A 14,137-nucleotide genomic window follows, 5' to 3' on the forward strand; every position below is an offset into this window, starting at 1 on the left:
CTCACAAACCCACTAAACACTCATGTACCCACTCAGACCCACTCATAGACCCACACACCCACTTTCAGACCCACTCAGACACTCATGCATCCACTCACTGATCCACTGGCCAACCCCGGCAGTGGCCAACCACGGCAGAGCACAGCCAAAGGCTGTGCGCGCGTGGGGTTGGGTGGTTATAAGGGCTTGTCTGCAGGCCCTGCAGCCAACCGCTGTCGAACACAGCCAAAGGCTGTGCGCAGCAATGGTTGTATTAACGTATAGTAATTATTTGTGTACTGCCCCTTCTCACTAGCAAGGTCTAGAGTTCCATTTTATTACTGATTGCATCATATTAATTACATATATGCCAACATATTAGAACAGAAAAGTGGGAGATTTTAGAAAAAAATCGATGGACTGTATTTTTCTTATTGGCTTCTATTGAAGCAGGGGGAATCAGGCGCTGGAATGGGGTCAATTGGCATGTGTGTAATATTAACACGCAACAACTCCAATTAAGGACATTGGTAAGGAACTGCAACAAGATTCTCTCATCACCCAGTCTCGTGCTGAGTACATAAGATTGTTTTCGGGAAAAAGTGAGCAAATCATAATTGAAATTAAAAATAGGAAAACAATAGGGACGAGTCACGCAAAAGTAAGGAGAGTTGGCAAGCCTTCTGTGAACCCTCGACCCTTTAACAAAGGTGAGGGCGTTAAGAGGATGACTTTTCAGAGTGAGGCGCCTCTTATTTTTTTTATAATGGCCCTGTGTCTCCTTCCTGAGCTCGGTAAAGGTGTCTGTCAGCCAGCACACTTCCCTCTTCATACCAGGGGAATTCATGTTTTCCTTTAAGACAGCTGTGAGGAGCAGGGAGTCCCTGGCAGGAAAGGGTTGAAAGAAAAACAGTCGCTGCTTATCTTTAAAACCAAATAAACAAAAAACCTAAAAGCTCGTTAGAAAAAAGCATCTAACACCAATTTGCATAAAACGTGGCCCTCAGCGCAGGTGCCATGACAACAGGATCAAGACTCTCTCATGCGCGTGCTAAGGATGCTCCTTCACACACATGCAGCCTGTTTCACTCCAAGTGATTGGCGCTTGGGTCTTTTGGCGCACAGTGGGCCTCTTCATTGCAGAACAGATCATGCACACAAACTGCCTCTTAATTCGATTTTTCTTTCACTGTTACTGCTGAGGACTGCAGCTGAGCACCGCTCCCACCACGGGAAGAACAACAAGAAATTAGACTGCAGGAGGCTCGTGCCGGGGGCATAGTGCTACCATTAGAACCACTGAGCATGGACAGACAGTTACTGTTTGTACCCAAGGACCAAGAATTGACCAGGTGACTCTTTCTCCCACTCTGCTTTGAACACCACAGCTGGTAGCTTGGGTACTTGGTTACACAAATTGCTTCTAGATTTTCTTGAGTCTGGTGCGGCCACACATGTATCCAACAGGATTGGTCCAGGAAGCTGCTGGCTGCTTGACAATCACTCTCTTTCAACTCATCACTTCGCATGCTTTTGGTTTTGGGAAGTCTAACGTTACAAAAAACTCCCAGGTAATATTATAGGCAAAGAGAATATCGAAAGATTCGAAAACGATCTACTCAGCGCCTTTCATTGCTATTCTGGCACTGCTGCATTATGCCTTCTCCAAGAGAATATAAACCAAAATGAGCATTTTTTTCTAAATTAAGCATTAAATAGTCCATTACAAAACAACCGTAAATTGACGTGATAGCTCTCCAGCACCGCCAAACCCACTCCACAATCCCAGGGTTATCGATACTGGCGCGTCTGTAACTCCCAATACCACAGGCTCACGAGTGATCCTTCTGGGTCCCTGAGAAAGGGGAAATTACTTCGGGAATTGGGACTACCACACCTGAGTCTGCAAGTATTCCCCATTTTCCTCCAGTCTTTCCCCTGGACATGTTGGCTACTTTCAGCAGCCAAGGTGTCCGTGTAAAAAATGTTCAACACGCCTGACCTATGGTGTTCCTACAGGACTTGTAATCCAGATGGGAGCGGTAACTCTTGGAACCGGCTCCATCAAGATTAGCAAATTCTCATAAGAGGCCCTGTTGAGAATAGCCTCCTCCCTGTCTCACTCTCAAGGAGGCCAAGGCAGCTGAAGGCTTTACTAATCACAAAGAGCTGCTATTTGAGGGTTGGACTCAGGAAATAACCAATTAAGCTTTAGAACAGTGTAGGTCTTACAGTCACAAAGATGATAAATCAACATTTTTGAACATTTAGAAAAATGTTCTAGAGCTTTTAGACGCAGTAACAATTCCCGGGTTGTTTCAAAGAGGGTTTTTAATTGTGTTTTAAAGTGGAATATTGGTCAACAAAGGGCGATACAGCGCGTGTAAGCAGAAAGGTGATGTGCATCTTTCTTGAAAGAGTACAACAGCAAATATAATTTGTTAAACATGAAGCAAACATAATTTGATAAACATATACATGAAATATATAACTGTTCATATAATTTAATTACTCACTTACAACAAAATTTCCAATCGGCTACCATTTTAATTATTGGGTACATATTAAAAATGCATTAACTGCATTTCATCACATGCATTGAAATACTGTTAACAGCTCTCTCTCACCATAAGTGCGGCTAATTTCAGATACAGACTACCTAAAAATTTTTTTGACTAAGATGCAGAAGATTACCAAAAAGAGTACATATCACAACAGAAGGTTGTAAGGAAATGCCTCCTTGGCATGGTTACCCCCTGACTTTTTGCCTTTGCTGATGCTATGTTTTGAGTTGAAAGTGTGCTGAGGCCTGCTAACCAGGCCCCAGCACCAGTGTTCTTTACCTAACCTGTACTTTTGATTCCACAATTGGCACACCCTGGCCCCCAGATAAGTCCCTTGTAACTGGTACCTCTGGTACCAAGGGCCCTGATGCCAGGGAAGGTCTCTAAGGGCTGCAGCATGTATTATGCCACCCTAGAGACCCCTCACCCAGCACAGACACACTGCTTACCAGCTTGTGTGTGCTAGTGAGAACAAAATGAGTAAGTCGACATTGCACTCCCCTCAGGGTGCCATGCCAGCCTCTCACTGCCTATGCAGTATAGGTAAGACACCCCTCTAGCAGGCCTTACAGCCCTAAGGCAGGGTGCACTATACCATACGTGAGGGTACCAGTGCATGAGCACTGTGCCCCTACAGTGTCTAAGCAAAACCTTAGACATTGTAAGTGCAGGGTAGCCATAAGAGTATATGGTCTGGGAGTCTGTTTTACACGAACTCCACAGCACCATAATGGCTACACTGAAAACTGGGAAGTTTGGTATCAAACTTCTCAGCACAATAAATGCACACTGATGCCAGTGTACATTTTATTGTAAAATACACCACAGAGGGCACCTTAGAGGTGCCCCCTGAAACTTAACCGACTATCTGTGTAGGCTGACTGGTCCCAGCAGCCTACCACACTAGAGACATGTTGCTGGCCCCATGGGGAGAGTGCCTTTGTCACTCTGAGGCCAGTAACAAAGCCTGCACTGGGTGGAGATGCTAACACCTCCCCCAGGCAGGAGCTGTAACACCTGGCGGTGAGCCTCAAAGGCTCACCCCTTTGTCACAGCACCGCAGGACACTCCAGCTAGTGGAGTTGCCCGCCCCCTCCGGCCCCCACTTTTGGCGGCAAGGCCGGAGAAAATAATGAGAATAACAAGGAGGAGTCACTGGCCAGTCAGGACAGCCCCTAAGGTGTCCTGAGCTGAGGTGACTCTAACTTTTAGAAATCCTCCATCTTGCAGATGGAGGATTCCCCCAATAGGATTAGGGATGTGACCCCCTCCCCTTGGGAGGAGGCACAAAGAGGGTGTACTCACCCTCAGGGCTAGTAGCCATTGGCTACTAACCCCCCGGACCTAAACACGCCCTTAAATTTAGTATTTAAGGGCTCTCCCTGAACCTAGAAACTAGATTCCTGCAACAACAAGAAGAAGGACTGCCTAGCTGAAAACCCCTGCAGAGGAAGACCAGAAGACAACTACTGCCTTGGCTCCAGAAACTCACCGGCCTGTCTCCTGCCTTCCAAAGAACTCTGCTCCAGCGACGCCTTCCAAAGGGACCAGGGACCTCTGAATCCTCTGAGGACTGCCCTGCTTCGACGACCACAAGAAACTCCCGAGGACAGCGGACCTGCTCCAAAAAGACTGCAACTTTATCCAAAGGAGCAGCTTTAAAGAACCCTGCAATCTCCCCGCAAGAAGCGTGAGACTTGCAACACTGCACCCGGCGACCCCGACTCGGCTGGTGGAGAACCAACACCTCAGGGAGGACCCCCGGACTACTCTACGACTGTGAGTACCAAAACCTGTCCCCCCTGAGCCCCCACAGCGCCGCCTGCAGAGGGAATCCCGAGGCTTCCCCTGACCGCGACTCTCTGAAACCTAAGTCCCGACGCCTGGAAAAGACCCTGCACCCGCAGCCCCCAGGACCTGAAGGACCGGACTTTCACTGCAGAAGTGACCCCCAGGAGTCCCTCTCCCTTGCCCAAGTGGAGGTTTCCCCGAGGAAGCCCCCCCTTGCCTGCCTGCAGCGCTGAAGAGATCCCTTGATCTCTCATTGACTTCCATTGCGAACCCGACGCTTGTTCTAACACTGCACCCGGCCGCCCCCGCGCCGCTGAGGGTGAAATTTCTGTGTGGGCTTGTGTCCCCGCCGGTGCCCTACAAAACCCCCCTGGTCTGCCCTCCGAAGACGCGGGTACTTACCTGCTGGCAGACTGGAACCGGGGCACCCCCTTCTCTCCATTGAAGCCTATGCGTTTTGGGCACCACTTTGAACTCTGCACCTGACCGGCCCTGAGTTGCTGGTGTGGTAACTTTGGGGTTGCTCTGAACCCCCAACGGTGGGCTACCTTGGACCAAGAACTGAACCCTGTAAGTGTCTTACTTACCTGGTAAAACTAACAAAAACTTACCTCCCCCAGGAACTGTGAAAATTGCACAGTGTCCACTTTTAAAATAGCTATTTGTGAATAACTTGAAAAGTATACATGCAATTGAAATGATTCAAAGTTCCTAATGTACTTACCTGCAATACCTTTCAAACAAGATATTACATGTTAAATTTGAACCTGTGGTTCTTAAAATAAACTAAGAAAAGATATTTTTCTATACAAAACCTATTGGCTGGATTTGTCTCTGAGTGTGTGTACCTCATTTATTGTCTATGTGTATGTACAACAAATGCTTAACACTACTCCTTGGATAAGCCTACTGCTCGACCACACTACCACTAAATAGAGCATTAGTATTATCTCTTTTTACCACTATTTTACCTCTAAGGGGAACCCTTGGACTCTGTGCATGCTATTCCTTACTTTGAAATAGCACATACAGAGCCAACTTCCTACATTGGTGGATCAGCGGTGGGGTACAAGACTTTGCATTTGCTGGACTACTCAGCCAATACCTGATCACACGACAAATTCCAAAATTGTCATTAGAAATTGATTTTTGCAATTTGAAAAGTTTTCTAAATTCTTAAAAGTCTTGCTAGGGCCTTGTGTTAGTCCCTGTTAGCATTTTCTTTTAGAGTTTAAAAGTTTGGTAAAAGTTTGAATTAGATTCTAGAACTAGTTTTAGTTTCTTAAAAAGTATTCCAACTTTTAGGAGCATAATGTCTAATACAGATGTGAATGTGGTGGAACTCGACACCACACCTTACCTCCATCTACAGATGAGAGAGCTAAGGTCACTCTGTAAACTAAAGAAAATAGCAATGGGCTCCAGACCTTCCAAACTACAGCTCCAGGAGCTGTTGGCAGAGTTTGAAAGAGCCAACCCCTCTGAGGATGGCAACACAGAGGATGATGATAGTGACTTGGAGGGTGATTCCCCCCCACCAGTCCTATCTAGGGAGAACAGGGCTTCTCAAGCCCTGACTCCACAAATAATAGTCAGAGAGGCTGGTTCCCTCACAGGAGGGACCAACAACCCTGAAATCACTGAGGATAACTCCAGTGAAGAGGACATCCAGTTAGCCAGGATGGCCAAAAGATTGGCTTTGGAAAGACAGATCCTAGCCATAGAAAGGGAAAGACAAGAGATGGGCCTAGGACCCATCAATGGTGGCAGCAACATAACTAGGGTCAGAGATTCTCCTGACATGTTGAAAATCCCCAAAGGGATTGTAACTAAATATGAAGATGGTGATGACATCACCAAATGGTTCACAGCTTTTGAGAGGGCTTGTGAAACCAGAAAAGTGAACAAATCTCACTGGGGTGCTCTCCTTTGGGAAATGTTCACAGGAAAGGGTAGGGATAGACTCCTCACACTCTCTAAAAAAGATGCAGAATCTTATGACCTCATGAAGGGTACCCTGATTGAGGGCTTTGGATTCTCCACTGAGGAGTATAGGATTAGATTCAGGGGGGCTCAAAAATCCTCGAGCCAGACCTGGGTTGACTTTGTAGACTACTCAGTAAAAACACTAGATGGTTGGATTCAAGGAAATGGTGTAAATGATTATGATGGGCTGTACAATTTATTTGTGAAAGAACACCTATTAAGTAATTGTTTCAATGATAAACTGCATCAGCATCTGGTGGACCTAGGACCAATTTCTCCCCAAGAATTGGGAAAGAAGGCGGACCATTGGGTCAAGACTAGGGTGTCCAAAACTTCCACAGGGGGTGACCAAAAGAAAGGGGTCACAAAACCTCCCCAGGGGAAAGGTGGTGAGACAGCCAAAAATAAAAATAGTAAAGAGTCTTCTACAGGCCCCCAAAAACCTGCACAGGAGGGTGGGCCCAGAGCCTCTTCACAAAACAATCCTGGGTACAAGGGTAAAAACTTTGATCCCAAAAAGGCCTGGTGTCGAAACTGTAGTCCGTCTGGACACCAAACTGGAGACAAGGCCTGTCCCAAGAAAGATACCACTTCTAACTCCCATCCAGCTAAAAATGGAATGGCCAGTCTCCAAGTGGGATCAACAGTGTGCCCAGAGCAAATCAGGTGTCACACTGAAGCTACATTAGTCTCTGAGGGTGGGGTGGATTTAGCCACACTGGCTGCCTGGCCCCCTAACATGCAAACATACAGGCAGCAGCTCTTAATTAATGGGACAAGTGTACAGGGCCTGAGGGATACAGGTGCCAGTGTCACTATGGTGACAGAGAAACTGGTTTCCCCTGGCCAATACCTGGCTGGACAAACTTATCCGGTCACCAACGCTGACAATCAGACTAAAGTACATCCCATGGCTATGGTAACTTTAGAGTGGGGAGGGGTCAAAGGCCTGAAACAGGTGGTGGTCTCCTCAAATATCCCAGTAGACTGTTTGCTTGGAAATGACCTGGAGTCCTCAGCATGGGCTGAGGTAGAACTGAAAACCCATGCAGCCATGCTGGGTATCCCTGAACTGGTGTGTGTCAAGACTAGGGCACAGTGCAAGGCACAGGGTGAAAAAGTAGAGCTGGAGTCTGGAAAAATGGCCCAGCCTACCAAGAGACAAGGAAAGTCAGCTGGGAAACCAGCTGCAACACAACACCAAAAAGAGAACCTCTCTTCTCAGGAAGAAGTTCTGCCCTCTCAGGGAACTGAGCCTATGGAGCTGGAACCTTATCAGGTTGAGCTCTTGGGCCCAGGGGGGCCCTTCAAGGGAAGAGTTGTGTAAGGGACAATAAACCTGTCCCTCTCTTGAAGGCCTTAGGCAGCAAGCTGCTGAAGAGTCCAAAGGCAAGAAAAATGGAACACATAGGGTCTATTGGGAAGATGGACTCCTGTACACTGAGGCAAGAGATCCCAAACCTGGTGCCACTAGGAGAGTGGTAGTGCCACAGGGTTTCAGAGAGTTTATTCTGACCTTAGCCCATGATATTCCCCTTGCTGGGCATTTGGGACAAACCAAGACGTGGGAGAGGTTAGTCAACCACTTCTACTGGCCCAATATGTCCCAGAAGGTTAAGGAGTTTTGCCTCTCCTGCCCCACCTGTCAAGCCAGTGGTAAGACAGGTGGGCATCCAAAGGCCCCCCTCATTCCACTTCCAGTGGTGGGGGTCCCCTTTGAAAGAGTGGGTGTGGACATAGTTGGTCCACTAGAACCTCCCACAGCCTCAGGAAATATGTACATCCTAGTAGTAGTGGATCATGCTACTAGGTATCCTGAAGCTATTCCCCTTAGGTCAACTACTGCCCCTGCAGTAGCCAAGGCCCTCATTGGTATCTTTACCAGAGTGGGTTTCCCTAAGGAGGTGGTTTCTGACAGAGGTACCAACTTCATGTCAGCATACCTAAAACACATGTGGAATGAGTGTGGAGTGACTTACAAATTCACTACACCCTACCATCCACAAACTAATGGCCTTGTTGAGAGATTCAACAAGACATTAAAGGGCATGATCATGGGGCTCCCAGAAAAACTCAAAAGGAGATGGGATGTCCTCCTGCGATGTCTGCTTTTCGCTTACAGAGAGGTGCCTCAGAAGGGAGTAGGGTTCTCACCCTTTGAACTTCTGTTTGGCCACCCTGTAAGGGGACCACTTGCTCTTGTTAAAGAAGGCTGGGAGAGACCTCTTCATGAGCCTAAACAAGACATAGTGGACTATGTACTTGGCCTTCGCTCAAGAATGGCAGAGTACATGGAAAAGGCAAGTAAAAACCTTGAGGCCAGCCAACAACTCCAGAAGTTGTGGTATGACCAAAAGGCTGCACTAGTTGAATTTCAACCAGGGCAGAAAGTCTGGGTTCTGGAGCCTGTGGCTCCCAGGGCACTTCAGGACAAATGGAGTGGCCCTTACCCAGTACTAGAGAGGAAGAGTCAGGTCACCTACCTGGTGGACCTGGGCACAAGCAGGAGCCCCAAGAGGGTGATCCATGTGAACCGCCTTAAGCTCTTCCATGACAGGGCTGATGTAAATCTGTTGATGGTGACAGATGAGGACCAGGAAGCTGAGAGTGAACCTCTCCCTGATCTCCTCTCATCAGACCCTAAAGATGGCTCTGTAGATGGAGTGATCTACTCAGACACCCTCTCTAGCCAACAGCAGTCTGACTGTAGGAAGGTCCGGCAGCAGTTTGCTGAACTCTTTTCCCTAACCCCTGGTCAGACACACCTGTGTACCCATGATGTGGACACAGGAGACAGCATGCCTGTCAAAAACAAAATATTTAGACAGTCTGACCAAGTTAAGGAAAGCATCAAGGTGGAAGTCCACAAGATGCTGGAATTGGGAGTAATTGAGTACTCTGACAGCCCCTGGGCTAGCCCAGTGGTCTTAGTCCCCAAACCTCACACCAAAGAAGGAAAGAGAGAGATGAGGTTTTGTGTGGACTACAGAGGTCTCAACTCTGTCACCAAGACAGATGCTCATCCCATTCCTAGAGCTGATGAGCTAATAGACAAATTAGGGGCTGCCAAATTCTTAAGTACCTTTGACTTAACAGCAGGGTACTGGCAAATCAAAATGGCCCCTGGAGCAAAAGAAAAGACAGCATTCTCCACACCTGATGGGCATTATCAGTTCACTGTTATGCCCTTTGGTTTAAAGAATGCCCCTGCCACCTTCCAAAGGTTGGTGAATCAAGTCCTTGCTGGGCTGGAATCCTTTAGTGCAGCTTATCTTGATGATATTGCTGTCTTCAGCTCCACCTGGCAGGATCACCTGGTCCACCTGAAGAAGGTTTTGAAGGCTCTGCAATCTGCAGGCCTCTCTATCAAGGCATCCAAATGCCAGATAGGGCAGGGAACTGTGGTTTACTTGGGACACCTTGTAGGTGGAGGCCAAGTTCAGCCACTCCAGCCTAAGATCCAGACTATTCTGGACTGGGCAGCTCCAAAAACCCAGACTCAAGTCAGGGCATTCCTTGGCTTGACTGGGTACTACAGGAGGTTTGTGAAGGGATATGGATCCATTGTGACAGCCCTCACAGAACACACCTCCAAGAAAATGCCCCAGAAAGTAAACTGGACTGTAGAATGCCAACAGGCCTTTGACACCCTGAAACAAGCTATGTACACAGCACCAGTTCTAAAAGCTCCAGATTACTCCAAGCAGTTCATTGTGCAAACAGATGCCTCTAAACATGGGATAGGGGCAGTTTTGTCCCAAACAAATGATGATGGCATTGACCAGCCTGTTGCTTTCATTAGCAGGAGGTTACTCCCCAGGGAGCAGCGTTGGAGTGCCATTGAGAGGGAGGCCTTTGCTGTGGTTTGGTCCCTGAAGAAGCTGAGACCATACCTCTTTGGTACTCACTTCCTAGTTCAGACTGACCACAGACCTCTCAGATGGCTGATGCAAATGAAAGGTGAAAATCCAAAACTGTTGAGGTGGTCCATCTCCCTACAGGGAATGGACTTTGTAGTGGAACACAGACCTGGGACTGCCCATGCCAATGCAGATGGCCTTTCCAGGTTCTTCCACTTAGAAAATGAAGACTCTCTTGGGAAAGGTTAGTCTCATCCTCTTTCGTTTGGGGGGGGGGGTTGTGTAAGGAAATGCCTCTTTGGCATGGTTACCCCCTGACTTTTTGCCTTTGCTCATGCTATGTTTTGAGTTGAAAGTGTGCTGAGGCCTGCTAACCAGGCCCCAGCACCAGTGTTCTTTCCCTAACCTGTACTTTTGATTCCACAATTGGCACACCCTGGCACCCAGATAAGTCCCTTGTAACTGGTACCTCTGGTACCAAGGGCCCTGATGCCAGGGAAGGTCTCTAAGGGCTGCAGCATGTATTATGCCACCATAGAGACCCCTCACCCAGCACAGACACACTGCTTACCAGCTTGTGTGTGCTAGTGAGAACAAAATGAGTAAGTCGACATGGCACTCCCCTCAGGGTGCCATGCCAGCCTCTCACTGCCTATGCAGTATAGGTAAGACACCCCTCTAGCAGGCCTTACAGCCCTAAGGCAGGGTGCACTATACCATAAGTGAGGGTACCAGTGCATGAGCACTGTGCCCCTACAGTGTCTAAGCAAAACCTTAGACATTGTAAGTACAGGGTAGCCATAAGAGTATATGGTCTGGGAGTCTGTTTTACACGAACTCCACAGCACCATAATGGCTACACTAAAAACTGGGAAGTTTGGTATCAAACTTCTCAGCACAATAAATGCACACTGATGCCAGTGTACATTTTATTGTAAAATACACCACAGAGGGCACCTTAGAGGTGCCCCCTGAAACTTAACCGACTATCTGTGTAGGCTGACTGGTCCCAGCAGCCTACCACACTAGAGACATGTTGCTGGCCCCATGGGGAGAGTGCCTTTGTCACTCTGAGGCCAGTAACAAAGCCTGCACTGGGTGGAGATGCTAACACCTCCCCCAGGCAGGAGCTGTAACACCTGGCGGTGAGCCTCAAAGGCTCACCCCTTTGTCACAGCACAGCAGGACACTCCAGCTAGTGGAGTTGCCCGCCCCCTCCGGCCCCGGCCCCCACTTTTGGCGGCAAGGCCGGAGAAAATAATGAGAATAACAAGGAGGAGTCACTGGCCAGTCAGGACAGCCCCTAAGGTGTCCTGAGCTGAGGTGACTCTAACTTTTAGAAATCCTCCATCTTGCAGATGGAGGATTCCCCCAATAGGATTAGGGATGTGACCCCCTCCCCTTGGGAGGAGGCACAAAGAGGGTGTACTCACCCTCAGGGCTAGTAGCCATTGGCTACTAACCCCCCAGACCTAAACACGCCCTTAAATTTAGTATTTAAGGGCTCTCCCTGAACCTAGAAACTAGATTCCTGCAACAACAAGAAGAAGGACTGCCTAGCTGAAAACCCCTGCAGAGGAAGACCAGAAGACAACTACTGCCTTGGCTCCAGAAACTCACCGGCCTGTCTCCTGCCTTCCAAAGAACTCTGCTCCAGCGACGCCTTCCAAAGGGACCAGCGACCTCTGAATCCTCTGAGGACTGCCCTGCTTCGACGACGACAAGAAACTCCAGAGGACAGCGGACCTGCTCCAAAAAGACTGCAACTTTATCCAAAGGAGCAGCTTTAAAGAACCCTGCAATCTCCCCGCAAGAAGCGTGAGACTTGCAACACTGCACCCGGCGACCCCGACTCGGCTGGTGGAGAACCAACACCTCAGGGAGGACCCCCAGACTACTCTACGACTGTGAGTACCAAAACCTGTCCCCCCTGAGCCCCCACAGCGCCGCCTGCAGAGGGAATCCCGAGGCTTCCCCTGACCGCGACTCTCTGAAACCTAAGTCCCGACGCCTGGAAAAGACCCTGCACCCGCAGCCCCCAGGACCTGAAGGACCGGACTTTCACTGCAGAAGTGACCCCCAGGAGTCCCTCTCCCTTGCCCAAGTGGAGGTTTCCCCGAGGAAGCCCCCCCTTGCCTGCCTGCAGCGCTGAAGAGATCCCTTGATCTCTCATTGACTTCCATTGCGAACCCGACGCTTGTTCTAACACTGCACCCGGCCGCCCCCGCGCCGCTGAGGGTGAAATTTCTGTGTGGGCTTGTGTCCCCCCCGGTGCCCTACAAAACCCCCCTGGTCTGCCCTCCGAAGACGCGGGTACTTACCTGCTGGCAGACTGGAACCGGGGCACCCCCTTCTCTCCATTGAAGCCTATGCGTTTTGGGCACCACTTTGAACTCTGCACCTGACCGGCCCTGAGCTGCTGGTGTGGTAACTTTGGGGTTGCTCTGAACCCCCAACGGTGGGCTACCTTGGACCAAGAACTGAACCCTGTAAGTGTCTTACTTACCTGGTAAAACTAACAAAAACTTACCTCCCCCAGGAACTGTGAAAATTGCACTGTGTCCACTTTTAAAATAGCTATTTGTGAATAACTTGAAAAGTATACATGCAATTGAAATGATTCAAAGTTCCTAATGTACTTACCTGCAATACCTTTCAAACAAGATATTACATGTTAAATTTGAACCTGTGGTTCTTAAAATAAACTAAGAAAAGATATTTTTCTATACAAAACCTATTGGCTGGATTTGTCTCTGAGTGTGTGTACCTCATTTATTGTCTATGTGTATGTACAACAAATGCTTAACACTACTCCTTGGATAAGCCTACTGCTCGACCACACTACCACAAAATAGAGCATTAGTATTATCTCTTTTTACCACTATTTTACCTCTAAGGGGAACCCTTGGACTCTGTGCATGCTATTCCTTACTTTGAAATAGCACATACAGAGCCAACTTCCTACAAAGGTGAAGTGCTTTTTGACCAATATGAAACAAACATGTCTTGAATAATGTAAAATGGGGCGGTGTGGCTAAGGCGCCAACCAAAAGGCCACATAATAGCAGAAACGACACTAATTCATAAAAAATCCTGCAGTCCTGAACAGTTTTTTTTAAGTCAACACATAGGTGATTTCTCCAGAGGTCTGATGACTGGAGTGCTGAATTTTTTTGACCTCTGTACCTTAGATAAATATCACTCTGAGAGGTGTAGGAGATGTCGTCTGGGGTCTGGCAGAGACAGTCGCCACCAATGAGAATCAAGCTACATCAATGGTCCCACTCCTGAGAATGGTGAATCAATCGCTTCTTGCTGAGCGTCCACACCAACTGCCATGGTCAGAAACTGCCAGCTTGCTGGCCATTCTGAGCGGAGCTACTTTGTGCTGGCAGTGGAGGTATAGCTGGCTGCCATTTTGTGAGGGGATGAGAGCTGGTGCCTCCAAACAGGGATACACAGCGGAGCCTTTTCCCAACTGGCACCAGCCTTTCTCATATATACGTGTACTGGTAATGAAACCCAACTTCATGACCAGAATACACCTTCTATGTAAAGAAGGTGAGTGGCTGGTACAGTTCAACAATGCATTGTTCTGGAGTGAAGCTGATGGCCTTATTGTAGTGAGCCTGACCCACAGCGCACCCACTTTTTGGCCTCATGCAACACACGTACCATGGTTGATAGTGACGTAAGTGCTATTGATTCTAGAACTCTAATACTGCATATCCTGTATAGGAATGGTATATAGAAAGGCACATAAATTGCTGCTGTGTAGGCATACACTACTGAAACTCATCTCAAATAGGGTGGTCCTGGTGGCTGCTATCCTAGGAGAAATTACTAGAGTAAAAACTCTAATATATGTTCCAATTGTCCTGGGCTTTTTGGACAGAGTGCCAAGTAGATTTCACTTGAGCCATGGGTGAAGGTAACTGGAGGTAGAACAAAATCTTG

The sequence above is a fragment of the Pleurodeles waltl genome, chromosome 11 (assembly GCF_031143425.1).
Source record: "Pleurodeles waltl isolate 20211129_DDA chromosome 11, aPleWal1.hap1.20221129, whole genome shotgun sequence".
Taxonomy (NCBI): domain Eukaryota; kingdom Metazoa; phylum Chordata; class Amphibia; order Caudata; family Salamandridae; genus Pleurodeles; species Pleurodeles waltl.